Below are 27,995 nucleotides of genomic sequence, written 5' to 3' on the forward strand. Positions count from 1 at the left end.
ATCCTTGTCACCCAGGTCCCAGTCCAATTCTCAAACCACTACATGAAACCGGCTCATATTTATTTATTTATTTACATCTTTAGTAACAGGATGGTGGAAAATGCTGCAGCAATGGAGGAAACTAACAGTGACCACAAGGGAGAGGAGGACTCTGTAAGGGCTTAGTGATGAATCTCATTCTTATTCTTGTCTCAGAAGAAAGTGTCCAGAGCTTCAGGAAATCATAGTGGTCCTTTTATCTGTAACTGACAGATGGAAACAGACATTAGAGAGCTCAACAAAACCCAGGGAACTATGGTAGGAATGGTCTGGAGGTGGAGATGACTGTGTTCCTTTAAACATTTCCTTCCTTGTCTGAGTCCAAGGTAATGACTACTGTGAAAGGAGTTCAGCTCTCTCTTTGTACCTGAAGCAATGATTGTGGTGAGAATACACCTGTCAGGAGGCTGTCTGTGGCTTCTGGCTGGTTGCCCAGGAAATTATAAAGACAAGGAAAAGTTTCTTACTGTCCTTTTTTATTTCAATCTTTACAGAGAGGCTATAGAACCCAGCCTCTTGCATAATGCCATTGTCCCAAGTGAATCTCCACCCCGTCTCTCCCACTTCCTCATTCATCACTCTCATCATCTCTCCTATGGGTGCTGCTACATGCCCTCTGCCTTTGAGCTTTTTGCTCTCCTACTTTTAAGGCTTGCCAGGTTCTGGGAAATGGAGGGTCTGGAATGCTTTCTAGTGACAACGTGTCAGCCAGGTGTTGCTCTGGTTCTCCCACGATTTCCCAACTTTCCCCCTCACCTTCCTCTGAGCTGCGACCTCCCTCAAACCCCTGTTGTAAATCTATACTGTCTTCCTCTTCCTCCTCCCTGGAAGGGTCAGGCTGGGGAGGCAGTCTCCACCATGCCTTCTCTGCCCAGTCCCTGACAATACTATAGGGTAGAAGAAGACAAAGAGTTTGGATTTGATATCCTGCTTTATCACTACCCTAAGGAGTCTCAAAGCAGCTAACAATCTCCTTTCCCTTCCTCCCCCACAACAAACACTCTGTGAGGTGAGTGAGGCTGAGAGACTTCAGAGAAGTGTGACTAGCCAAAGGTCACCCAGCAGCTGCATGTGGAGGAGCAGGGACGCGAACGCGGTTCACCAGATTACGAGTTCACTGCTCTTAACCACTACACCACACTGGCTCCTGTGTGAACATATATGACCACCACTGTTGGCTTATAAAGATTCTGATCACCGATGTTTTTGTGTGGCTGCAGCATGTCCTCAAAGTGTCTTGCTTGTTGGGATGGGGAACAGAGAGGGGGTGGTGTGAGCATGTGTAGGAAGTGAGAGAAGGTAAAAAAATGTGTTCATTGTTCCGCCCACTTTTGCCTTTTGCCAATACTGGTTTGTCTCCCTAGGATGGTTGCCCAGAAGGGAAGGTTGGTTTTAGACTGAGGAAGCTTCCCCAGCCCTGACCTAATGGTCAGGCCAGCCCTAGATGATCACCCCCATCCCCCACAGATACATCATTTTGGAGAAATGAGGGAGCGAAAGATCACTTCCCTGCAAAAAAAAGAAAGGGCTAACATTTGCATGGTGCTCTCTGCCTCCAGAGATTGAAGGCAGCTAGAGGGAAATATCTTTATGCAAACTTCACATAGGTAGTGAAGGGTCTGGGGATTATTCTGATCACCCGGTATTTTTTCCCCAAGGGTGATGTTTTCACTCTATACATGATAAACAGAAAAGGGATGGTAAAGGTAAAGGGACCCCTGACCATTAGGTCCAGTCGTGGCCGACTCTGGGGTTGCGGTGCTCATCTCGCTTTATTGGCAGAGGGAGCTGGCATACAGCTTCCAGGTCATGTGGCCAGCATAACTAAGCCACTTCTGGCGAACCAGAGCAGCGCATGGAAATGCCATTTACCTTCCCGCCGGAGCGGTACCCATTTATCTACTTGCACTTTGACGTGCTTTTGAACTTCTAGGTTGGCAGGAGCAGGGACCAAACAACAGGAGCTCACCCCATTGCAGGGATTTGAACCGCTGACCTTCTGATTGGCAAGCCCTAGGCTCTGTGGTTTAACCCACACTGCCACCCGCGTCCCTGAAAAGGGATGAAGCAGGGGCAAATAATAGGGTGGGTGGGTGTGCATTTGATCCCAAGAATTCCCTACCCTTGTTTCAAGTGAAAAACATCATTGCTGATTCTAGTTTATGAGTGGTTCAGAGCCATCTTGTTTCTGTTTCACCAGTTTGCAAGCAGCCTTAGCAAAGCATTCGAGTCAAGGGACAAACTTCCTTATTTCATTACATACTCTTTGCAGCAGTAAGTGTCCAGTAAACAATGGCCGATCTTTTTGCCATAGGGCTGACAAGGCAAATGTCTGCATATCCCCCGAGCGACCATACACTCTGTGTCACCATGAAGATACCTGGTGAATCCTGCACAACCAGAAGAGGACAATAACTGATCAGTTTGAAAAAGAAAGAGGCACTTCAAACAGGAACTAGTTATAGAATCATAGAATTGTAGAGTTGGAAAGGATCCCAAGGGTCATCTAGTCCAACCCCCTACAATGCAGGAATCTCAGCTGAAGCATCCCTGACAGATAGTCATCCAACCTCTGCTTAGAACCTCCAAGGAAGGAGAGAAACCTCCAAGGAAGGAGAACTGTCGAACAGTTCTTCATGATGTTTAGTGGGAAGCTCCTTTCTTGTAACTTGAAGCTGCTGGTTCAAGTCCTACCCTCCAGAGCAAGAAAAAAGCTTGTTTCCTCTTATATCATTTCCCTAGTCCATCATTTCTCTAGCAAACTTGCAGAGGATTTCATTCTCTTCTCCCCTAGCCTGCCTGGGGAATAAAGGGTGGAAAAGTAAATGTTGTCCTCCACTGGGCCTCTCTGTTCAAGTTCTTTATGTTTCTGGCTACCTGTATTGGATTTAATTTATAGTCCAATATGACTCCCCTCAGCTCCAGAAAGCACAATCAATGGTGAGGGGTGATGAGAGCCACAGCTCAGCAACTTTTGGTTCCCCACACCTGCTGTAGAGCACAGTCTGATGGACGCCAATATTAAACAAAACAAATATTTTATTGACTCTACTCCCTATCACATGGGGTTATTGTCTGTTCCTTTGCACACCATGGAGAATGCTCAGAAATATCCAGCAGCCTGTAAATCATATCAACAGCACAGGATCTATGACATCTTTAAAGGTAAAGGTAAAGGGACCCCTGACCATTAGGTCCAGTCGTGGCCGACTCTGGGGTTGCGGCGCTCATCTCGCTTTACTGGCCGAGGGAGCCAGCGTACAGCTCCTGGGTCATGTGGCCAACATGACTAAGTTGCTTCTGACGAACCAGAACAGTGCACTGAAACGCCATTTACCTTCCCGCTGGAGCGGTCCCTATTTATCTACTTGCATTTGGACGTGCTTTCAAACTGCTAGGTTGGCAGGAGCAGGGACCGAGCAACAGGAGCTCACCCCGTCGCAGGGATTCGAACCGCCGACCTTCTGATCGGCAAGTCCTAGGCTCTGTGGTTTAACCCACAGCACCACCCGTGTCCCATGACATCTTTACTCTCCCACAAACATTATTTTAATTTGTTTCCATTAAGTTTCCACATGGCCTACCTGGAGCAACCCAGAAAGCAATGTATAAGTTGGAACACTGGAGCCATTTCCAGGGGCCCTTGGGGGCCCAAGCACCCACCAAATTTTCCCTGTGGGTTCCCAGCTGCCGGCCGCTGCTGCCATCCACTGCCTTCCCTCTGGCTCTCCAGGACCACAGTGGTGACTGGGCCTCTGCCACGGGGCCTATGTTGGAGCACACTCTGGCCACAGACATGCTTCTGGGGTACGCCTGTGTCCGCGCTGGGCCTTGGTGGAAGCCTCGAAGCTGAGCCTTAGACGGGTCCAAGGCCTCTGTCACAACATGACACCATGACACTTAGAGGCAGCAATGCTTCTGAACAGCAGTTGCTGAAAACCACAAGAGGGGAGATTGTTCTTGTGCTCAAATCTTGCGTGTGAACTTCCCCCAGGCATCTGGTTGGCCACTGTGAGAACAGGATGCTGGACTTGATGGGCCATCGGCCTCATCCAGTAGAGCTCCTCATAGGTGCAACAGGCTTTTGTGGTGCTCCAGAAGCCCCCCCGCAAAACCTGTTTGATCACCCATAAGTATGTGATGCTCATGGAAATGAATGTCTACTGTATTGCCATTATCTCTGGAAAGCTTCTGTCCCAAGTGCCCATACAGAAGGAGCATTATGTTCCGAACTGTGTAACTCAAATAAGCCCCCACCCCAAGGCTGTATGATACCATGTTTACATCACATGGAACAAAATGCTTCCTTTTTATATTTTGCATTGCTTCTCTAAAGTTTGGACCTGGGTGGTGACATGTGAAGGCCAAATTAGGTAGCCTTGGATGCAACCACATCAGACATGATTGTGCAGGTTCAACATGTCCATGAACTCATGGATGGAATTAAATGTGGGCAACTGAGCAACTTGGTGAATACTGATGGGCAGGTGGTTTTAACTCAATGGAATAACAGAGGCCTGACATTTGCGGTAAAGGATTTAGTTAATAGATGTGTGGAGATGAACTGGGATGATATGTCTATCACCAAGTGTACAGAGCTTTGGAACAATGGCAGGACAATTGAATTGCCAAATTGTGTTTGTGGACACTAACCCAGATTATCATATTCCTTCTCTCACCAGGAAATAACTGATTGGAGCGGATCTAATCGATGCCTCAGTTCTGCTAAAAGAATCATCTCCTGACCTGCTGAACTTCTTGCCAGCAAAATAATGAGAAGATAATTGGACTTTGTTTGCTTTAGTACTCTTTGCTCAATAAAAGCATTGCAGTCATCTAAACAATTGATCATGTTTCTCTTTGGGTTAAAAGGAGGTGGGAGGATAATGCATTATTCTTCAAGACACAATTTATAACCAAACTTTATAATGGCAGGTGCCCCCATTTCAAAGGCACAATACAGCTATGCATATCCACATTCATGCATGAGAATGAAGATTGAATTAATCACAGGGTGACTTTGCATCTAATCCAGCTATTTAGGCCCCCATTCAGCAAGGGAGCAGGTAGCGCTGTGGTCTAAACTACCGAGTTTCTTGGAGTTGCCAATCGGAAGGTCGGCAGTTTGAATCCGTGCAATGGGGTGAGCTCCCATTGCTCTGTCCCAGCATCTGCAGTTTAAAAGCACACCAGTGCAAATAGATAAATAGGTGCCACTGCAGCGGGAAGGTAAATAGCGTTTCTGTGCACTCTGGCACGCTTCACGGTGCCCTGTTGCACCAGAAGCAGTTTAGTCATGCTGGCCACATGACCCAGAAAGCTCCCTGTGGACAAACAAAGGCTCCCTTAGCCTGAAAGCAAGCTGAGCGCCAAAACCCCATAGTCGCCTCTCACTGGACTTAACCGCACCGGGGGGGGGGGGGCTTTACTAGGTGTGGCTGCACCTTCTGTTGAGTGGATTATATTTTCTACATAGGTACAAGAAACATTTGGATACCTTAAACCATACAAAAGTGAATAAAGCGTCCCAAACTTCCGGGTTTCGCCCTTGCGCATGAGCAGATGGTCAAAATGACATCACCCACGCACATGCGGAAGTGGCGAAATGTGCATGCGCAGAAGCGGCAAAACATGCATGCGCAGAAGCGGCGAAATGCAACCAGAGCACGGGCAGATGCTCTGTCACATCTTATGTTATGTTCAGGATGTGAACAGGGCTCCGGAACGGATCCCGTTCGTGTCCCAAGGTACCACTGTATTATACTTCCAATTAAATGAAATTTAAAGTCCTTTCAGCATTATTCAGTTCATTCCATGAATAATATAAAGGATGGGGAAGAGTCAGCTCTAAGTTTCCACCGTAAACCTTTGGCAATATAGAGCTTCCCTCCCTTTTTCTGTTTTTTACACACACAGTTCTGTTTAATGTCACATTCCCTATCTGTAATCCAAATTCTTCCCTCCTCACCTGTAGAAATATAATTCTGAAGTAATATTCAAAGGGAGGGTTGGCAAATCATAAATGTAGAGGAGAAAACTTTATATAAAGAAACCATAGGCTCCCCTCCCCCCACACCGTCTTTTGCACCGAATGAAGTCTTTTCTCAAGTTCAAACCTTAATGACCATACCGCATGGCTCAACTTCAGTGGCTGGCTCCTCCAAAGCCGTTGACCTCCTCCAGACAGCCCACTGAATCCCGAAGATTTCATCAGGTTAATGCACTGTTCGGTATTTCCTTGCTTTGGTACAATGTGTCTTCTTGAGTGGTTGCAGTCATGGACCACAATACCCAAAGCAGGAAATAATATATAGACAGAAACTTTTTAAAAAATAAGTGCTATAGAACCACTGAGCTATGAGTGCACATCATGCTTAACGACATGAATTTTACTTTCTGATCTTTGAATATTATGGCTTTCTGAAGAATAATGTGCAACATATACGGTAATTAACTTTTTTGGGTTCCTCTTGGTGAATAGATTTTGTCATCATGTCTTTCATGCCAGTTCATCCATGAAGAGGGCTTACGTGTCAGTATATCACGAATCCCTATAAATAGTTGGGCATTCAGAAGACACAGAACTCCCACCAGAGCATTCTGTTTCACTAATCTGCTCTTGCTGCTCAACTTTGGATTATATAAGTGATGTGGTCCATGTCTACTACTGCTCAAGGAGACACAGTATACAGTACCAAATCAAGGAAGTGCTGATCAGTGCATTAACATTCAGCATTCTGTGGGCTGTAAATTCAATTTCAGACCCTTTGCTTGGCAACTGAGTGGAATAATTAGGGAGGCTGCTGTCATATACAGGCCCACATGCCCTGGGTGCAGAAGTTCACTACTGAGGCAGAATACTTTGATTAATGTTCTGTGTCTTATGGAAGGCTGAATGCTGATCTATTGACGGGGTGTTGTAACGCACTGACATCTAAGCCCTATGAATGGATGATTCAAATGTATTGCTCGTGATGACATAAACTTAATCAAGGAGACAAAAAAAGAGTTAATCGCCATATATTCTGTATTTTATTCATTGGGAAGCCATAATGTTCAAGGAGCAGACAGTAAAGTCCATGGCATTATCCATTATATTTATTCAGGGTTCTGGGGTTCAATAGCATCTATTGTTTAAAAAGTTTCTGCCTATATGTTATGTTCTGCTTCAGGCATTGCAGTCCATGCCTAGTACCCCTCAAGGAGACACAGTGTACCAAAGCAAGGAAATAATGATTTGACTAAATGCAATGTAGTTTCTTCTTCTTATGAAATCTCCCCCAGTTGCATTCAACCATACTGTGGATGCTCTCAAAGCACCAAAACAACATCTTTCCTACAGTCTCCTATGCAAACTGAGCACTTTTGCATTCAAGGCATTTGGTTCTGTGAAATCAGCCCTGAGTGCTCACTAGAAGGACAGATCCTGAAGCTGAGATTCCAATACTTTGGCCTCCTCATGAGAAGACTCCCTGGAAAAGACCCTGATGTTGGGAAAGATTGAGGGCACAAGGAGAAGGGGACGACAGAGGACAATATGGTTGGACGGTGTTCTCGAAGCTACAAACATGAGTCTGACTAAACTGTGGGAGGCAGTGGAAGACAGGAGTGCCTGGTGTGCTCTGGACCATGGGGTCACGAAGAGTCGGACACGACTAAACAACTAAACAACAACAACAATCACAACAGTTTTCTCAGATAATAATAATAATAATAATAATAATAATAATAATAATAATAATTTTATCATATATATCTTGCTCTTCTGGCTCTAGTTCCCCAGCCACTCTGGGTGGCCGCCAGCAGAATAGCAATAGTGCTCTTAGTGTTCCACTCAGCTGTCATCCAAAGGGTTATAAAATCAAATTTACAATGCACCGACTCCAGAAAACTTCCTTAAGTTAATGCACACTGTTCGGTATTTCCTTGCTTTGGTACTCCATGTTTCCTTGAGGACCAACAACCATGGACCACAATACTGAAAGCAGGAAACAGCAACTGTTAAAACAATAGATGCCATTGAATCCTTGAACTCTGAAAATATTTCACGGTTGATGTCATGAATTTCACTTTATGTTCCTCTTTTGTATCCTTGATGAATAGTTCCTGTCATCATGTGCATCACATCCGGATTACCAATGCACAAAGCTTACGTGTCAGTATATCACAAAACCCTACAAATAGATGGCTATTAAGTGGTCCAGGAGGCACAGAATGATCACCAGAGTATTCTGCCTCAGTAGTCTGCTCTTGCTGCTCAACTTGAGATCTGAGTAAAGCTTCAGCAATGCGTTTGCGCTGGCTTTTCGTGGTTGCCCTTCTGTTTTCTGAGATGCTTCTGTTTTCTGCAGGTAAGACATGCACTGAAATTAAAAGCATTTGGACATAAATGACAAAAGAAAAAAAATGGGGCTGGAAGCATGTACTACTCCTGGTCCCCTCCAGTGTGGTGTAGTGGTTAAGAGCGGTAGTCTTATAATCTGGGGAACCGGGTTCGCGTCTCCGCTCCTCCACATACAGCTGCTGGGTGACCTTGGGCTAGTCACACTTCTTTGAAGTCTCTCAGCCCCACTCACCACACAGAGTGTTTGTTGTGGGGGAGGAAGGGAAAGGAGAATGTTAGCCGCTTTGAGACTCCTTAAAGGGAGTGAAAGGCGGGATATCAAATCCAAACTCTTCTTCTTCTCTTCTTCTCCATGAGGCAGGCTGAGGTAGGTGCCTCAGGTGGCATAATTCAAGGGGCCCCTCTGTGGGCACCTCCACAGTTGCCTCCTGTGCCAATGGAGAAGCGAGCACAAATGGCTGAGGAGGCTTCTGGTTTCCATAGAGATCTCATGGGAGCCCCTTGAGATCTCACTGGCTTATGGAAGCCACAACTGCACAACCCAGGTTAGCTAGGCTTTGGTGGGGGCACACAGCACGGGATGCCATCTTCCCTTTTCACCTCAGGTGGTGAAACAGTATGGGCCGCCCCTGTACATAGACATAGACAGTGGTACCTCAGGTTAAATACACTTCAGGTTACAGATGATTCAGGTTACAGACTCCTCTAGCGCAGAAATAGTACTGTGGGTTAAGAACTTTACTTCAGGATGAGAACAGAAATCGCGCAGTGGCAGCGGGAGGCTCCATTAGCTAAAGTGGTGCTTCAGGTTAAGAACAGTTTCAGGTTAAGAACGGACCTCCAGAACGAATTGAATATTTAACCCGAGGTACCACTGTATTATAAATTCCTGTAACACCAGTTTAAAAGTTATTCCGAATATCTTGCGCTGCCATTATGCAATGGTTATATTGAACCTGGGACATTGAACCTTAAAGAGAGAAGTTTGTTCATTAGAAATCCACATCCCAATGCTCTGGCACTGAGCTATGGCCCGTGCCCGCCATGGCTGATTACAGCGTGTCCAGATGAGGTGCGGGCCCCCCTGGGGGATATCATCAATTTGTCCCTTGGCACCGGGATATTCCCAGGGGAACTGAAGGAGGCAGTGGTGCGTCCGCTCTTAAAGAAAACATCATTAGATCCCTTAGATCTGTCCAATTACCGCCCGGTTTCGAATCTTCCATTCCTGGGTAAGGTGATTGAGAGAGTGGTTGCTGAACAGCTTGGTAGGTTTCTGGATGAAACATCGGCCCTCGATCCATTCCAGTCCGGCTTCCGCGCTGGTCATGGGACCGAGACGGCTCTGGTCGCCCTAACAGATGATCTCCGCAGGCAGCTGGATCGAGGCGGGTCAGGGCTGCTGATTCTTCTAGACCTGTCAGCAGCCTTCGACATGGTCGATCACGAACTCCTAGACCACCGCCTTGCCGACGTGGGGATCCAGGGCACAGTCCTCCAATGGCTGCGCTCGTTTCTCTCTGGTCGGGGACAGAGGGTGGCGCTTGGGGGGGAATTGTCATCGCGCCACTCCTTGGTGTGTGGAGTGCCTCAGGGTGCGATTCTCTCCCCGATGCTTTTAAACATCTTTATGCGCCCCCTCGCCCAGCTTGTTCGGAGTTTTGGGCTGGGTTGCCATCAGTATGCCGATGACACCCAACTCTATCTGTTGATGGATGGCCATCCTGACTCGGCCCCAGACACACTGACCAGATGCCTGGAGGCTGTGGCTGGATGGTTACGTGGGAGCCGGTTGAAGTTAAATCCTTCGAAGACAGAGGTCCTCTGGCTGGGACGGGACGATATGGGATTGAGGGGGCAACTCCCATCTCTTGCGGGGGTGCAGTTAGTGCCAGCACCGTCCGTTAAGAGTTTGGGTGTAATCTTCGATACCTCCCTCTCTATGGAGGCGCAGATTACAGCTATAACAAAGGCGGCATTTTTTCATCTCCGCCAAGCTAAGCAGTTGGCCCCTTATCTCTCTCGCCCTGACCTAGCCACTGTGATCCATGCGACGGTCACCTCCAGACTGGATTATTGTAACTCGCTCTACGTGGGGCTGCCCTTGAGACTGACCCAGAAACTCCAGCGGGTGCAGAATGCCGCGGCGAGACTCCTTATGGGGTCTTCGCTGCGAGACCACATTCATCCGGTGCTATATCAGCTGCACTGGCTCCCGGTGGAGTACAGGATCAGGTTTAAGGTGCCTTTAAAGCCCTATACGGCCTAGGACCCTCGTACCTACGGGACCGCCTCTCCTGGTATGCCCCACAAAGAAACCTACGGTCTGCAAATAAAAACATCCTGAAGGTCCCAGGCCTCAGAGAGGTTAGGCTGGCCTCAACTAGAGCCAGGGCCTTCTCGGCTGCGGCTCCAATCTGGTGGAACGCTCTGTCACAAGAGACTAGGGCCCTGCGGGACCTGACATCTTTCCGCAGGGCCTGCAAGACAGAGTTGTTCCACCAGTTATTTATGGGCTAATAGCCGTAAATAAATAAATAAATAAAATAAAGAGTTGTTCCACCAGGCCTTTGGTCAGGGCGCAGCCTGACTCCCTCCTCTGGCAACCTGCACAGAGTTTTGCTTAATGGTTGCCATCAACTTGATTTTAATTAATTTTTATAATGAAATATTTTTAGAATGTTGGTTTATTTGATTGTTTGATTATTTGATTGTTGTTAGCCGCCCTGAGCCCGGCTTCGGCTGGGGAGGGCGGGATATAAATAAAAGTTATTATTATTATTATTATTATTATTATTATTATTATTATGTGTGGTAAACTGAGGGGCTTTATTGGAGCCTCTCCCTCCGGTAACAGAAGAGTTCGGCAACCGTCCTTCTCTCAACGACTCATATCTGCTCATATGTGCACGCAAACAGCAGAGTAAACGAAAGCTTGGCTGCGGAAGTATGTAGTATCACTAATTTTATTGCTGTACATCAAATCAAACCAAATTTAAGCAAACCATAGTAAAGAAAATAACAACATTGTGAGGAGAAGCTCACGCAAACATCCTGTCTGTCCAGGAGACAGAACAAAGAGCCCCAAAACAAAAGCACATAGTATGGAAGTGTTGGGATGCAGCCAAGGAAACGGGGGCAATTTGCAAGCCCCCAGCTGGCGCCAGTCCGCCGGCCAATGTGCCAGGTGATCTCCAGTCCTTGGTTCAGCGTCAGTGACCCCAGCTTTAGAAGCTGGAACACGCTCTAATCAGCAGAGTAAACTCTACACAACAGAAGTGGCAGGGAGAGGCTGTGATGAGCATATTTACAAGCAGTTTATTCAGCATAAAGTAAAGGGACCCCTGACCATTTGGTCCAATCGTGACCGACTCTGGGGTTGCAGCGCTCATCTCGCTTTATTGGCCGAGGGAGCCGACATACAGCTTCCAGGTCATGTGGCCAGCATGACTAAGCCGCTTCTGGAGAACCAGAGCAGCGCACACAAACGCCGTTTACCTTCCTGCCGGAGCGGCACCTATTTATCTACTTGCACTTTGATGTGCTTTCGAACTGCTAGGTTGGCAGGAGCAGGGACCGAGCAACGGGAGCTCACCCCGTCGCGGGGATTTGAACCGCCGACCTTCTGATTGGCAAGTCCTAGGCTCTGTGGTTTAACCCACAGCTCCACCCGCGTCCCATGACATCTTTACTCTCCCACAAACATTATTTTAATTTGTTTCCATTAAGTTTCCACATGGCCTACCTGGAGCAACCATGAGTGCTATAAACAGCATCAAGGAGAAGGCACAAAAAATCTTCATGGCAAAGTGCTGACTCTGGTATCACTATGAGAAAAGAGACAGCAATGGCATGAAGGGGTTAATACAACCTGTCTGATTGTAAGCATGCTGGGCTTTGAGCTAAGTTATAGACCAGGATAGCAAGCCTGTGGCTGAATTGCAATTCCTATCAGCCCTGACCATTGTAGTGGATATAGACAATAAGCCTTTTCCAGGAATATCTGCATTTGCTTCACAATCTTAAATCAATAAATCCATACATAAATGTATCTTAATCCCTGACAGATGTTCATATATAGTTAACTTCCATCAGAATTCTAGAATTACACCATTAAAGGACTCTTATCCCTACAACATTGATGGAGTTGTTAAGAACATCTATCAGTTCCAAACTAACAAGGACATGGAGAAAAAGATGGTTAAAGATAAAATATGATTCTACAGGTACTTACCAAGATGTTTGAACACTATGTCACCTTCCAGCCCAGATGGCTTGCTTATATTCTTTGTCTTCACTTATATTCACATGTCCAATTAGACACATCCTACCCTTTCAGGATAGATTGGTTAATAAATTGGGGATTTAACTTTGTGGAGGGATGGAGAGGTAATGTTTATCCATGTTCCTGGACCAGCTTGTACCCATGTCCTTCCTGCTCTTCTGCTCGATGTTCAGTTTATTCAAATAAAGGAACACCCCTGATTTTGTCCTGTGTACACAAGGTACCAAGAGTGAGAGGGGAAATGAAACAATTGCTACCACTTGCGTGCCAAGGCCCCATGCCGTGTTGATTAAAAAGCACACAGACACGAGTATTTAGGATTATGGGCTAAAACAGGCCACAACTTTATTGGTTACAGATGTGAGTAGTTTGGCTTAGGCATTGGGTGAAACCAGGCTATATATTGACTCCCGCCCGTCTGCAGGGAGTTGAACTAAGGGTAAAATACCAGAAGGGGAAGCCCTGTGACTTACATCAAATAGGGGCACCCTGAGAGGTCCCCATTGGGGTCATGGCATGGCCCTAGCTTAGAAACAGTACAACCCAATGGCACATGGAAATAAAAAGGGAAGAAGCAACAGGCATCAGAGAGCAGAGTAACTGATTATATAGGACAAAGAAAACCCAGACCAGGCAGCCGCAAGCAGCAAGTAAGGATCAGTGGATCACCCAAGCCAGATCACTGTGAGGGCATGGATGCCCAGCTACGACACTGCCCACTGTGAAAGGTGAATGGCCTTGTCCCTACCTACACATGTCAGGCACTATAAAGCTGAAGAAATTAACAGATTGAAGAACGGGGCTCCAGCTAACAAAATGATTTACAATAGGGAGGTTCTCCACTTACGCAGGAAGAACCATTGTACATTGAAACCATAGTGTCATTCTTGTGGCTCTTACGATCAGACAGTTGCAACCCCTCTCTTATACAGTGGTACCTCGGGTTACATATGCTTCAGGTTACAGACTCCACTAACCCAGATATAGTACCTAGGGTTAAGAACTTTGCTCCAGGATGAGAACAGAAATCGTGCTCCAGCGGCACGGCAGCAGCAGGAGGCCTCATTAGCTAAAGTGCTACCTCAGGTTAAGAACACTTTCACGTTAAGAACAGACCTCCGGAACGAATTAAGTTCTTAATCCAAGGTACCACTGTATATTTAAACAATTTTTATAGCACTTAACTACAATCTTCTTAGCTGTTTAGTCTGTCCCACTCAACAGCCTTTTTGCACCAGCAGTGCTTTGCACCAAATGGAGATCTGTGATAGATAGCATGCTTGGCATGGATTTTCAGTTGTCAGCTTAATGTACTGTACAGAATTTCCTCTCTTTTGCCCACTGTGTCTTATTAAGCAGCAACACACCAACAGTTCTGGTTGTCATGCTAACTGCACCAGGATTGTTAGAATGCAGGGCTTACGTGTCCTTGTATCACCAAGCAGGGAAAGAGCAGTGCAGTCTATCATAACACAGAGTACTTTCACAGTGCTCTGCCTCAGTTTTGTCCAGCTGCTGTCCAGCTTGATCTCCTGGTCACGCTTCAGCCATGAAGAAGGCCTGCCTTTTAGCTGTTGTTATTTCACGGGTGCTTTTGTGTTCTGCGGATAAGGCATGCATCGAAAATTGAAAAAATCATTTTAAAATGATATAACTATAGCATGCTAAGAAGAAGTTGGAGGCCATTTAGAAGAGAGATGTCAATGTGTCATCTATGTACAGGATGCATCCTCTAAATTGATGTCACCTAGCTTTTTGCAGTCTTGCAAAATATAACAACAACAACAACAACAACAACAACAACAAGTGATAAAACATTAAACATTAAAAGCTTCCCTAAACGGGGCTGCCTTCAAGTATCTTCTAAAAGTTAGATAGTTGTTTATTTCCTTGACATCTGATGGAGGGGCGTTCCATAGGGCGGGCGCCACTACCAAGAAGGCTCTCTGCCTGGTTCCCTGTAGCTTCACTTCTCGCAGTGAAGGAACCGCCAGAAGGCTGGGGAAACCCAGCCAGATCGCTCATGGCCGAGTAAGATTGTCTTCCATAAGCACAGTTTTAACAATGAGTCCGTAAATGACTGTGGAGGCCAATTCTGGATCCACACGTCCTTCCACAGTAGGGACATTGGTTTCCGGGGGGGGGGGGGGAGTTGATCATGGTGTGGATCTGCCAAGCGTGCCTTCCTCTTAGCATGTTTCTCCCTTGTGTCCTGAGTTTGAGTGTCTTCAAAGCCCATGACACCTCCGTCGGGACGGAGATACAGGACGATGAAGACAAGAACGAGCCGTCTTAAGAACAGCTTCTTCTCCAGAGCGATCTCGGCCCTGAATGGGAAGCCTGGACTTTGAAAGTCATCTAATCTTCCTTGCTGTACTATACTGTATTGTTTTAATTAGTGTTTTTTATGGAGCAGTCAAGTAATTTCGTTGTCCCTGAGAGGGGGCAATGACAATAAAGATATTATTATTATTATATTATTATTATTAAAGGCTGTTCTCCAACTGGAGCACTTGCAGGCCAGTGTTTCCCAATTGTTGGTGTTTATTCTACATTTTTAAAGATTTGCCTTGAGAGAGTCTTTGATTCTCTTTTGTTGACCACCAGCATTACACTTTCCATGTTTAAGTTCGGAGTAGAGTAGTTGGTTTGGAAGATGATAACCAGGCATTCAAACAACATGACCAGTCCAATGAAGTTGACGTTGAAGAATAATTGCTTCAACACTGGTGATCTTTGCTACTTCTAGTACCCTGGTATTAGTTTGCCTGTCTTCCCAAGTGATGTGTAGAAATTTTCAGAGACACCGTTGATGGAATCTTTCGAGGAGTCGGAGATGGCTTTTATAAGTGGTCCATGTTTCACATGCATACCGTAAGGTTAGTAGTACAATAGCTCTGTAAACAAGCATTTTGGTTTCCCTGCGAATATTGACCCATTGATCCCAGCCTTTCATAGGATGAATCAATCATTAATTTATAGAACTATATTAAGGCTCTCCAGAAGTCAGAGGCAGAACCAAACGTTCCAGGAAATATTGCAAATTGGTACAATCATATCTGTGTTCAAAGGAGCATAACCAAATGAATAAAAAAAAAGCCAACATAAGAAGTTATTCCAGATTCGAAGGTGAGCTTTCACTGCTTCTTTGTAAGGAGGTAAGTTAAATCAAGTCTCTTCAGGCTTTGTCAGCAGCTTGGACTTTTGATGGTATATTCGAAACTTGTATTGTAAAGAATTACAGATCAGAATACAAATGATCTGTATGAGGACCTGTACGTAAATGCATTGTAACAGGCACAGTTGTGTGGGTGGTATTCAATGCTAGTCCTACTCAGGAGTAGACCCATTGTAGTCAATGGGCATGACTAACTTAGGTTTGTTAACATAAACGAGTCTACTTTGAGTAGGATTTAGCTGAATACAACCCTCAATATTTTATGACAAAAGTATGTGTAGATTTATCTCAATGCACACATTTCTAAACAGATGTTATCATAAAATATGCATTTTGCTTCATTTATTGAGCAAAATACAGATCATGTATGTATGTATGTATGTATGTATGTATGTAACCAACATAGTTTGTACATCACTTAATCATAAAACCCCCTCTAAGTAGTTAAAATTATTGAAACTAGAGTTAAAACAAGCTAAGCTTTCTCTCTATGTAAAATAAGCAGTTAAATAAATGTACATATTGAAATAAATGTCAATGTGATACATATTAGGCTGGAGTATATTAATTTGGACAGTTCATTTAAAAATATGGATCAAAACAAATTAATGTCCCTTTCCAAGAAACAATGAGCAACTGCTATTGCTGTTTTTCCTTTTGTTCCCCCTGTGAACAATGCCATGGCCTTTGGCTAGCGCAATAAAGTTTATGAATGAATGAACAAAAATATATATAATAGAGTTTAGAAAATTGTTTGAGATTGCAATCCTCTTCCGATTTATTTGTGTATTTCCACACATTGGAAATTTTATCCAGTGTAGATAATGAGAGAATTGCTCTAAGTCAACACTGGGCTGCTTACATTGGCAAACTTCTAAAAAGAAATTTCCATTGTTTTGATGGAAAGGTTGTGCCTCTTCAGATCTAACTTTAATATACTAAACACACACACACCCAAACATCATATGCATGCATACAAACATGCAATTTCCATGGAGTTCAACGGAACTTGCTCTCAAGTGTTTGGCATGACAGGTGTGAATTGTTTGGATCTGTACTAGTTTGCAATTTACATGTCTTGGAGCCATATTCAATTAACTCAACACGCTAGCAGAAGGATTCCCGCTAGAGCTATGGGTCTTCCCCACCACTCCTCACCCCTTCTTGGGAGGGTTGGGAGAACCTCCAGAACAGCACATGGAGCTAGAAGAAGGGAGATTATTCGGCTGGGCAAGCAGAAAAGCAATGTGTTGAATACAACTCTTGGTACCCTTTCTCTCTTTCAGTGACTTCAAGATATCAGACAACTTTTGCCATGGAAAAAGCTCACGGCTTTCTTTTTGTTCTTCTCTGCTTGGGAACCCTGAGAGAGTCAAGTAAGATCTGTTTAAAGATGTCAGCAGAATGATGTGGGAGAAAACTCCCTTGGGAAGTTTAGTATGGAGGCTTAAACTAATTCCCAGTTAGACTGTTAATTCAGTAATGCATTCAAAGACAGATTCCAAGAGAGTCTATGAGATGAGAGGATATCCATTATGAGACACACTCTGGACCATTCCATCATATAACCAAACACTTCTGCTACTTTCCGTCATCCTAGCAGCTCACTGTCTCTTCCTCCAAGCAAAGACCTTAGAAACAGTTATTCAACCCATGCTTTTTTTTTGCTGTGTGTAGAGGCCTCCTTGCATCTTATATGGAGCTATTCTTCTTTCCAGCACACAGTGTTGGGCTCCTCCTAAAACTTGTTCTTACTAGTTTTGTTGTCCGGTGCTGGCCTTAGGATTTTGAGACTATCTACCTCAATGTAAAGTTCTGCACCTTAGCTGTTCATTTTGCCTTCATGCTCCACCTGTTGCCTTAATAACACAGTGGTACCATTAGGTCCAGTTGCGGACGACTCTGGGGTTGCACGCTCATCTCGCATAACTGGCTGAGGGAGCCGCTGACAGTTTTTCCAGGTCATGTGGCCAGCATGACTAAGCCGCTTCTGGAAAAACCAGAGCGGCACACGGAAACACCATTTACCTTCCGGCCGGAGCGGTACCTATTTACTTCCACTTTGAGGTGCTTTCAAACTGCTAGGTGGGCAGGAGCTGGGACTGAGCAATTGGAGCTCACCCCATCATGGGGATTTGAACCGCCGACCTTCTGATCGGCAAGCCCTAATGGTGAGGGGTACCTTTACCTTTATATATACTAGAGAGGTTCATAAAAAACTTTTTTTGGAAAATGTCTGCTCCAAGGGTCTTCTCTTACCACACATGGGATTATATAGCTATATCTGAAATTTCATGCATATCAGTTAATATCTTGACCCTCCTCCATGAAAATAGCTGTCTACTTGGCCGTTTTCCTGTGTTGTGAAGGTTGAAATTTCAATTCAGTGGAGCAGGGTCAAGATATTAACTGATATGCATAAAATTTCCAATATAGCTACATAATCCCTAGTTTAGTAAGATAAGACCTTTGGAGCAGGCATTTTCAAAATGTTTTTTATGAACTGCCCTAATATACACCCCACTTGACTTTCCTGCCAATACTGAAAGCCAAACAAGCAAATTAAAAACACCACTTCAAAAATGGGACTCCCAGCAGTAGGGAGTAGGTGAAAAAGAGGAGGGGCTCCTTAGGCTCCTCCCCCCCAAAAAAAATCCTACTCATCCCCCAAACATGCAAGTAGCAAAGTCCATGCCACAAAGGAAGGGAAGGGATCACAAAGAGAAGAGTAAAGTGTTTGGGGCGAAGCCATTTTATAAAGCCTGGCTTCTTCCCCATCCTGATTGGCCTGTCAGCTCACCTGACCCTTCCCCAACTCCTCTGCAGGGCTAAACCATTTTGAGTCTTCTTCCCAGGGGAGTTGAGATGTGGCAAATCCACTTGCGCTCAAGGGTGGGAGTGGCACTCCCCGAGCGGCTTAACAGTCAGTTCCTCTTTCCAATAAACTCTGGTAATGGTAGCTCTGTGGGGGGGAATAGGTATGTAGGTGGCCCACAATTGAAATCCTCCCCCCCAATTAATTTTTATTGATTCTCAAAAAAAATTAACAAATTAATGCCTAGTTAATTCAAATTTAACATAAAATCCTGTTGTTGTTTAGTCGTGTCCGACTCTTCGTGACCCCATGAACCAGAGCACGCCAGGCACTCCTGTCTTCCATTGCCTCCCGCAGTTTGGTCAGACTTATGCTGGTAGCTTCGAGAACACTATCCAACCATCTCATCCTCTGTCGTCCCCTTCTCCTTGTGCCCTCCATCTTTCCCAGCATCAGGATCTTTTCCAGGGAGTCTTCTCTTCCCATGAGGTGGCCAAAGTATTGGAACCTCAGCTTCAGGATCTGTCCTTCCAGTGAGCTCTCAGGGCTGATTTCCTTCAGAATGGATATGTTTGATCTTCTTTCAGTCCATGGGACTCTCAAGAGTCTCCTCCAGCACCAGAATTCAAAAGCATCAATTCTTCAGCGATTAGCCTTCTTTATGGTCCAGCTCTCACTTCCATACATCACTACTGGGAAAACCATGGCTTTAACTATACGGACCTTTGGTGGCAAGGTGATGTCTCTGCTTTTTAATATGCTGTCTAGGTTTGTCATTGCTTTTCTCCCAAGAAGCAGGAGTCTTTTAATTTTGTGACTGCTGTCACCATCCGCAGTGAATAAAATCCTATGCAGGTGTCTTCAACAGTAAGCCCCACCATGTTCTCTTATAAAGGGATGGGAATCTGACATTGCTCTAAACACTGTCAGAGGAATAGGGCTGCAGAGGGAGCGGACCACCCCCGACACCACTATTCAGGTAGGGTGCCATCGCGGTGGCCCCTCCGGACATGCGCCATGCACATGTACGCACGCTGGGCGCCACACATCCGCAGGCAGCGCACCACACCCCCAGAACACACTCCATGCCCCCCAGGGTGCATGCCATTCCCCCGCCTGCTCTCCGCCCCCGGTAGCGGAGCATGCAGCTTCACTACTGGCTCTACAAAAGAAGAAAGGTGGTCAGTTCCCTTACCTCCCCCAACCCTGGCAAGCAGGGAGCATTTTAATAGGCAACTTTCAATCCGCCCTAAATAAAAACAAGGAGTAGCTGAACTATAAGCCTCATGTTTATATTTTAATGCAGACCTCCAGTTCAGAAACAAGTCTTAGAAAATGCATCAGTTTTTTGAGGTATTATTTGCTCCTCTCAGATTTCCTCAAATGTCCAACCTGTTTGGGAAACTCAGCATTTGTTTAAAAAAGGTAAAAAAATTTTTTTAAAAAGTAGCCGTTGTAGGAGATTCGAGAGGAATTGAATGAGAAAGTGTCCAGTTATTTGATTCTGGTATATTATGTTTCTTGAACAGGTTTCGTGTACAGTTATGTAAAGCCTACACACATCAATCACCAAGAATGTTTAAAAAAGGGTGGCCGATGCTTCGCAAGAATGACCTGTGAAGTACAGTTTGTTTTCTATGGACACTGTCAGAATGGAAGCAGAGGCATATGCTGTAAAAGGTAAATCCATAATATTTACGTGGCAGAGTGGAGAGTATTATGGAGGTGAAATCAAAAATTTGTTGTTGTTTAGTCATTTAGTCATGTCTGACTCTTCGTAACCCCTTGGACCAGAGCACGCCAGGCACTCCTGTCTTCCACTGCCTCCCGCATTTTGGTCAAACTCATGCTGGTAGCTTCGAGAACACTGTCCCACCATCTCGTCCTCTGTCGTCCCTTTCTCCTTGTGCCCTCAATCTTTCCCAACATCAGGGTCTTTTCCAGGGAGTTTTCTCTTCTCATGAGGTGGCCAAAGTATTGGAGCCTCAGCTTCAGGATCTGTCCTTCCAATGAGCACTCAGGGCTGATTTCGTTCAGAATGGAGTGGTTTGATCTTCTTTCAGTCCATGGGACTCTCAAGAGTTTCCTCCAGCACCAGAGGAGGTTTGTCATTGTTTTTCTCCCAAGAAGCAGGCGTCTTTTAATTTCGTGACTGCTGTCACCATCTGCAGTGATCATGGAACCCAAGAAAGTAAAATCTCTCCCTGCCTCCATTTCTTCCCCTTCTATTTGCCAGGAGGTGATCGGCCCAGTGGCCATGATCTTTGGGGGTTTTTTTAATGTTGAGTTTCAGACCATATTTTGCGCTCTCCTCTTTCACCCTCATTAATCCCTCCTCACTTTCTGCCATCAAGGTTGTGTCATCTGCATATCTGAGGTTGTTGATATTTCTTCCGGCGATCTTAATTCCGGCTTGGGATTCATCCAGCCCAGACTTTTGCATGATGAATTCTGCATATAAGTTAAATAAGCAGGGGGACAATATACAGCCTTGCCGTACTCCTTTCCCAATTTTGAACCAATCAGTTGTTCCCTATCCAGTTCTAACTGTAGCTTCTTGTCCCACATAGAGATTTCTCAGGAGGCAGATGAGGTGATCAGGCACTCCCATTTCTTTAAGAACTTGTCATAGTTTGCTGTGGTCGACACAGTCCAATTAAAATTAAACGTGTGTATTAACGTGTGCTGGCAGGATCGTAGGAGAATACATGTCAATGAAGGAAAGGAGTGTGAATAATGTATCCCTGCAGCATGGTGACATGCTTGGGCTGGCTTTCCTGAATTCAGAAATCACTTAAGAAACATGTGGATTTACAGAAGTTCAGGATATTACAAAGGTGCTGGTTCTGTGGTGATTTTAAAGGGAATGAAAAGGGAGTAGGGAGCTTTGATCAGGAAGATCCAAGTGTGTTGGGATGGAGAAATTTCTAAGACCTAGCAACTCAACAAATTCCTGAGCCGAGTGCTCCCCAGCCTGATGTGTTTCAGATGCTTTGGACTAGAAGTTCTATGAGCCCCAGACAGCATGGCCGATAGCCAGAGATGGTGGGAATTGTAGTTCAAAACATCTGGAGCAAACTGGGTCGGGAAAGGCTGCTTTAAACTTTCAGAAGAGGGAACCCAATTACTCTAGCAAGATGGGCTCCTGCTATATCATTGTCATGCTTTGTGCTGAGGTGAGGCAAGGCAAGGCAAGGTAGAAGCTAAGCTGGGTGCAGAGGGTGGTACCAGGCAGGTTGAGGGACTAAGCACATAAAGGTTGTCAAAACAGGGGCACAGAGGTTTCTTCGGTAGGGAACATGTTGAGCCACAGTGCTATGCACAATAGTGAGGCCCAGTGGCGTAGCGTGGGTTGTCAGCACCCGGGGCAAGGCAAGTAATTGGCGCCCCCTAACCCGTGGATTTTAGCACTCGAGTCTCTTCCACTAGATTAGCCTGCCCCCCCTCAGATGTTGCACCCGGTGCGGCTGGCCACCCCTGCACCCCCCACGCTACGCCACTGGTGAGGCCCACTCAAAGTGAAAGGTCTTAACTTTGCATACAGCCTTCTCCATTAGTCTCTCACTGCAATGGAGAGGGGAGAATGGTTGCACTGATTCCCCCATGGAATGTCATATCTTCTGATTGAAGGGCCAATCGTCCTTCAGGCTAATAGGGTGGCAATGATTCTGAGATGTGACCTTCCCTTTCTGTTTTTGTACTCCTTCATCCCCCTAGACCTGAGTTTTGCTATAAAGCGGATTCATAAGTAGTAGTGGTAGTGGTGGTGGTGGTAGTAGTAGTAGTAGTAGTAGTAGTAGTAATAATTTATTTATACCCCACCCTCGGCTGGGCTTCCCCAGCCACTCTGGGCAATTCCCATCAGAATTAAAAGAACAATAGAGCATCAAACATTAAAAACATTCCCTAAACAGGGCTGCCTTCAGATGTCTTGTAAAAGTCAGATAGTTGTTTATTTCCTTGACATCTGATGGGAGGGTGTTCCACTACTGAGAAGGCCCTCTGCCTGGTTCCCTGTAATTTGGCTTCTCACAGCGAGGGAGCCGCCAGAAGGCCCTCGGAGCTGGACCTCAGTGTCCGGGCTGAATGATGGGGGTGGAGTATACCTTCAGGTATACTGGGCCGAGGCCATTTAGGGATTTAAAGGTCAGCACCAGCACTTTGAATTGTGCTTGGAAAAGTACTGGGAGCCAATGTAGGTCTTTCAGGACCGGTGCTATATGGTCTCAGCAGCCACTCCCAGTCACCAGTCTAGCTGCTGGATTCTGGATTAGCTGTAGTTTCTGGGTCACCTTCAAAGGTAGCCCCATATGGAGCGCATTGCAGTAGTCCAAGCAGGAGATAACTAGAGCATGCACCACTCTAGCGAGACAGTCTGTGGTCAGGTAGGGTCTCAGCCTGCGTACCAGATAGAGCTGATAGACAGGTGCCCTGGAGACAGAATTGACCTGCATCTCCATGGACAGCTGTGAGTCAGGGGTACAGTTGCCCCATTCAGGACCAGGGAGTCCTCTACACCTGCCCACCCCCTGTCCCCCCCCAAACAATACTTCTGTCTTGCCAGGATTCAACCTCAATCTGTTAGCCGCCATCAATCCTCCAACTGCCTCCAGACACTCACACAGGACTTTCACCACCTTCACTGGTTCTTATTTAAAAGAGAGGTAGATCTGGGTTTCCTCAGCATACTACCAGCCAACATACAACCACCCAAAACCCCCTGCTGATCTCTCCCAGCGGTTTCATATAGATGTTAAAAAGCATGGGGGAGAGGACGGAACCCTGAGGCACCCCACAAGTGAGAGCCCGGGGTCTGAATACTTATCCTCCCCACACCACTTTCTGGACACGGCCCAGGAGGGAGGAGTGGAACTATTGTATAACAGTGCTCCCAGCTCCTCTAAATGGTCCAGAAGGGTGTCATGGTCGATGGTATCAAAGGCTGCTGAGAGATCCAGCAGAACTAGGAAATAGATTTCACCTTTGTCCCTATCCCGCTGGAGATCATTGACCAGGGTGACCAAGGCAGTTTCAGTTCCATGTTGATGCCTGAATCCTAATTGGAAGGGATCCAAATTGTCCGCATCCTCCAGGCATGCCTGGAGTTGTTCAGCGACCACCTGCTCAATCACCTGACCCAAGAATGGAAGATTTGAGTCTGGGTGATAGCTGGCGAAATTGGCCGGATCTGGGAAGGCTCCCTCACAGAGAGAAGCATTCACCACCGTGCAGAGCCCATCGCCCAGCCCTTCTTGGTTCACTTTTATGAGCCAGGATGGGCAAGGATCAAGGAGACAGGTGGTCAGTTTCATTCATCCAAGCAGCCTGTCCATCTCCTCGGAGGTTAACAGATTGGAATTGATTCCACGCACCTTGACTAGACAGGGCTCTTGCACTCTCCCGCCCTGCCCCTGCTCCCATGGTGGAGTCTACCTCTTTCTGAATCTGAGTGACTTTATCTGCAAAAAAGACTTTGCAAAATCGTTGCAAGAGATCCTGGGGCCCTTACCAGGCCCTGATAGCACTGGTGGTTCTGTTAAATTGTGAACCACCTGAAAGAGTCTCCTGCTGCTGTTTTCTGCAGATGGAATAGAGGCGGTGAAGAAGGTCCTCTTCACTATTGCTACCACCACTTGGTAGGCTCGACATTGAGCATTAACTCATGTCCAGTCAGATTCAGAATGAGTTTTTTACCACTGCCACTCTAGCCATCTCAGTGTTTGTTTCATTGCCCTCAGCTCCGGGGGAAACCACAGTGCTATCTGGGCTCCAAGGAATCAAAGAGGGCACATCAGAGCCAGATGGTCAATAGCCCTGGTTAACTCTGGAGTCTGGAGACCAAAGCTTATTGAGAGAGTTCAGTATGTTTAGGCTGGAGAAGAGGAGAATGAGAGTAGATAGCCATCTTCAAATATCTTAGGGGCTTTTACATGGAAGATGGAGCAAGCTTGCTTTTTCCTGCTCCAGAGGGTAGGACCTGATCCAATGGATTAAACTTACAAGAAAGGAGATTCCAACTCAACATCTGGAAGAACCTTATGATGATAAGAGCTGCTCAACAGTGGAATGGACTCCCTCAGAAGGTGACGGACTCTCCTCCATTGGAGGTCTTTTGAAGCAGAGGTTGGATGGCCATCTCCCTTCATTGCAGGGGGTTGGACTAGATGACCCTTGAAGTAACTTCTAACTCAACAATTCTATGATTCTGTGATTAGCTGTGAGATCATATACAGTGGATGCTCGGGTTGTGAATGTGATCAGTGTGGGATGCATGTTCGCAACCCGTGTCTGCGCACGCGCGGCTTGCAATTTGACGCACATGCGCAAAGCGTGATTTAGCGCTTCTGCGCATGGGCGACTGCCGAAACCCGGAAATAACCCGTTCCGGTACTTTTGGGTTTCGGCGGTCCGCAACCCGAAAAAACACAACCTGAAGCGGCTGTAACCCGAGGTATGACTGTATATCTGGGCTGTACCTGCATATTGGGATGTACCTGGTCGATCCTGGTTGATTGCAGCATCCTCCTCCCCTCCCCCCAAAAGCTCAACAACTTTGGCTCATCCTCCCCCCCAAAAAAGCTCAACAACTTTGATGAAGCTTTCCCCCAAAAAAGCACAGCAACTCTGGTCAATCCAATGGGTAGATCACGGCCAGTTTTTTTTTAATAATGGGAGTAGATTGCAGTCTCTTGGAAGTTGGTCGTACCTGATATATATGTTTTAAATAGGTTTTGGATATATTCAACCATTTTCCTTGTGTTGTGTCTGTAGCCCTGGGTCCCTCTGAGCGGAAGAACTATCAATAATTTATCAAACAAACAAACAAATAAATACTACCACCTTTTCACTTAATGTTTTTTTCTTCCTCTGCAGAGACCCAGACGAGTACTGCAAATGGCGGGGAGGTACATGCACTAAAAATAAATGTCCTCCAGATACTTCTTCCCTTCACAAGTGCGCTAAAAGGTTTTTCTGCTGCAGAAAGTGAGTTGCAAAGCTTGACAGATAAAATGCAAAAAGGAAAGAAGAAAAAAATCGTCCAGATGACTGCATATCTTTAGTGGGGTATCTTTAGCAAAGGGTAAATTGCATAGCAGGAGGGGGTTGTAGGAGATACACTGTAAATGGTTGGCTGAGGAAATAGGTTTAGCTGCAATCTACACATCTATTAAACCAATATCCTTGAAATGCTGTTGACCTGATCTCAACGGTTGGGTTATCTCTTTATTTGCATGAGCAGCGAGTCATAAGAAGAACCTGCAGGATGTGGCCAATGGCTCTCCTGGCCCAGCATTGTGTTCCCTCTGTGGCCAGCCAGATACCTATGGCGCAGAACATCAGCGCAACAGTACTCTGAACATTTGCCATTCCCAGCAGCTGGCATTCAAAGGCATGCTGCCTATGAAGTGGAAGCAGAACATAGCCACTGTGACTAGTAGCCATTTATACCTTTATCCTCCATTTGTCTAAGCCTCATTTAAAAGCCATTCAAGCTGGCGGTCGTCACTGCCTCTTGTGTAAATCAGACCGTTGCTGGGATTGAATGCCACAGAGGACCATCAGAGCTCAAGTGCCAGACCAGTGAGAGTGAGCTAAAATATGGGAGCAGATGTAAGGAGACCACCAAGCCCTTTACCAAGGGCTATATTAAAGCTTTCCCCCCAGCTGTGTGTGAGACCAGAGGTAAAATTTCACAGAGGAATGGATGCAATGTTTACTCAATCACAGTGTTACATTTCACATCCAATAAACACACAAGACGTAACCGGATGTACGTTTGAAAAAATAATATATGCTATTCATTGGATTGGACGCGGGTGGAGCTGTGGGTTAAACCACAGAGCCTAGGACTTGCTGATCAGAAGGTCGGTGGTTCGAATCCCCGCAATGGGGTGAGCTCCCATTGTTTGGTCCCAGCTCCTGCCAACCTAGCAGTTCGAAAGCACATCAAAGTGCAAGTAGATAAATAGGTACTGCTCCGGCGGGAAGGTAAACGGTGTTTGCGTGCACTGCTCTGGTTCACCAGAAGCAGCTTAGTCATGCTGGCCACATGACCCGGAAGCTGTACGCCGGCTTCCTTGGCCAATAAAGCGAGATGAGCGCCGCAACCCCAGAGTCAGCCACGACTGGACCTAATGGTCAGGGGTCCCTTTACCTTTACCTTTTATTCATTGTATTGAATTGTAGATTTCAACAGCTCATAAAGTTCAACGAAAAACGTAGAAGACCCGGTGGATCAGTTCATTCTCTAATCAGTTTATGCATAAGGTCCATATATGTGAAAGTGTCTATTCCACCTGTCTGTTCATAGAGTTCAGCAATCCACACGAAAGGTTGTTGCAGTTCCACAGAATCCTTTCACAGAGTCTAAGACAAGGATTGCTGGAATATTAGCCTTGTTTCGCCGTCCTGGGCTTCATCAGTAGTACAAACTCATATATGATATCACAGGACAGTGGATCTTATAGCATAGTAGTTGAACGTTATGAACTACTTCTGTTGAAATCTACAATTCAATACAATGAATAGTATATATTATTTTTTCAAATGCACAGCCAGTTACCTCTTGTGTGTTTATTGAATATGTTTCACGTAACCAGAGGTTTGTTGTTGTTTTGCACATTTCACATCCATGCAAAGGCTTGAGGTTGCCGCAAATCTCCTTTCTCACCCATTTGTCTGAAATTTGGTGGACTAGCCCCTCGCAAAAAGGGGCTACTGCATTTGGGCACATTTCATCAAATTCATCCAAACAACTTTAAAAAACAACAACCGCAAACCCACCAATGATAATTTATTAATTATTCCATTATGGTCAATAGGAGAGACATCTGAGGCTTCAGAAGTTTAGGCAAGACAAGCTCTACTTCATATTTAAGGTGTGAAGCCTGATGTTAGCCCAGGTAACTGAATCAAGGAGATCTACTGTCTGAATGAAGGGACCCCTCCCCCCCCACCACCATGTGCTTAGTTTTTCTATGTATAATCGTGACAATATACAGTAAATTGGTATGGTCTGATGATACATGGCTAATGAGCCATGTTTGATTAGGTGGCAGCTTTTTCAGAGCCAGGTCAAAGTTACCAGTTATTTGAGAGCAGTAGGTTTATAAGGTTTTCCTCAGTGTTTTCTAGAGTCACAAATTTCCCTGTTTACTCTTTCAGGCGTCCGAAATAAAAACCAAAGCATTATTTATAGTAACTCTGATCGTGTTCCAGCAAACATCCTTGAGAGCTGCAGAAGCAAGGAAATCAATAACTGTGTCTTCAAAGGGTCTACACAACCATCAAATATGTCGCTGTGGAATAAATACAAGAAACATTTAGCCATCTG

At 45.7% G+C, this 27,995-nt stretch overlaps 2 long non-coding RNA genes across 2 annotated transcripts; one reads left to right on the forward strand and one right to left on the reverse strand.

The window, feature by feature from the left end:
- Positions 1 to 81: 81 nt before the first annotated feature.
- LOC310758827 lies at positions 82 to 12,695 on the reverse strand. Its single transcript, XR_014545974.1, has 4 exons — positions 12,618 to 12,695; positions 12,129 to 12,210; positions 2,303 to 2,429; positions 82 to 245 (listed from the first exon to the last, which is right to left on the reverse strand). It is a non-coding gene; the product is annotated as an uncharacterized lncRNA (long non-coding RNA).
- A 3,100-nt stretch (positions 12,696 to 15,795) lies between these two features.
- Positions 15,796 to 27,987, forward strand: LOC310758822. Its single transcript, XR_014545964.1, has 5 exons — positions 15,796 to 15,826; positions 17,133 to 17,222; positions 20,191 to 20,341; positions 25,535 to 25,645; positions 27,827 to 27,987. It is a non-coding gene; the product is annotated as an uncharacterized lncRNA (long non-coding RNA).
- The last annotated feature ends 8 nt before the right edge of the window (positions 27,988 to 27,995 follow it).

This window comes from Podarcis filfolensis (assembly GCF_964270895.1).
Source record: "Podarcis filfolensis genome assembly, chromosome: 3".
Taxonomy (NCBI): domain Eukaryota; kingdom Metazoa; phylum Chordata; class Lepidosauria; order Squamata; family Lacertidae; genus Podarcis; species Podarcis filfolensis.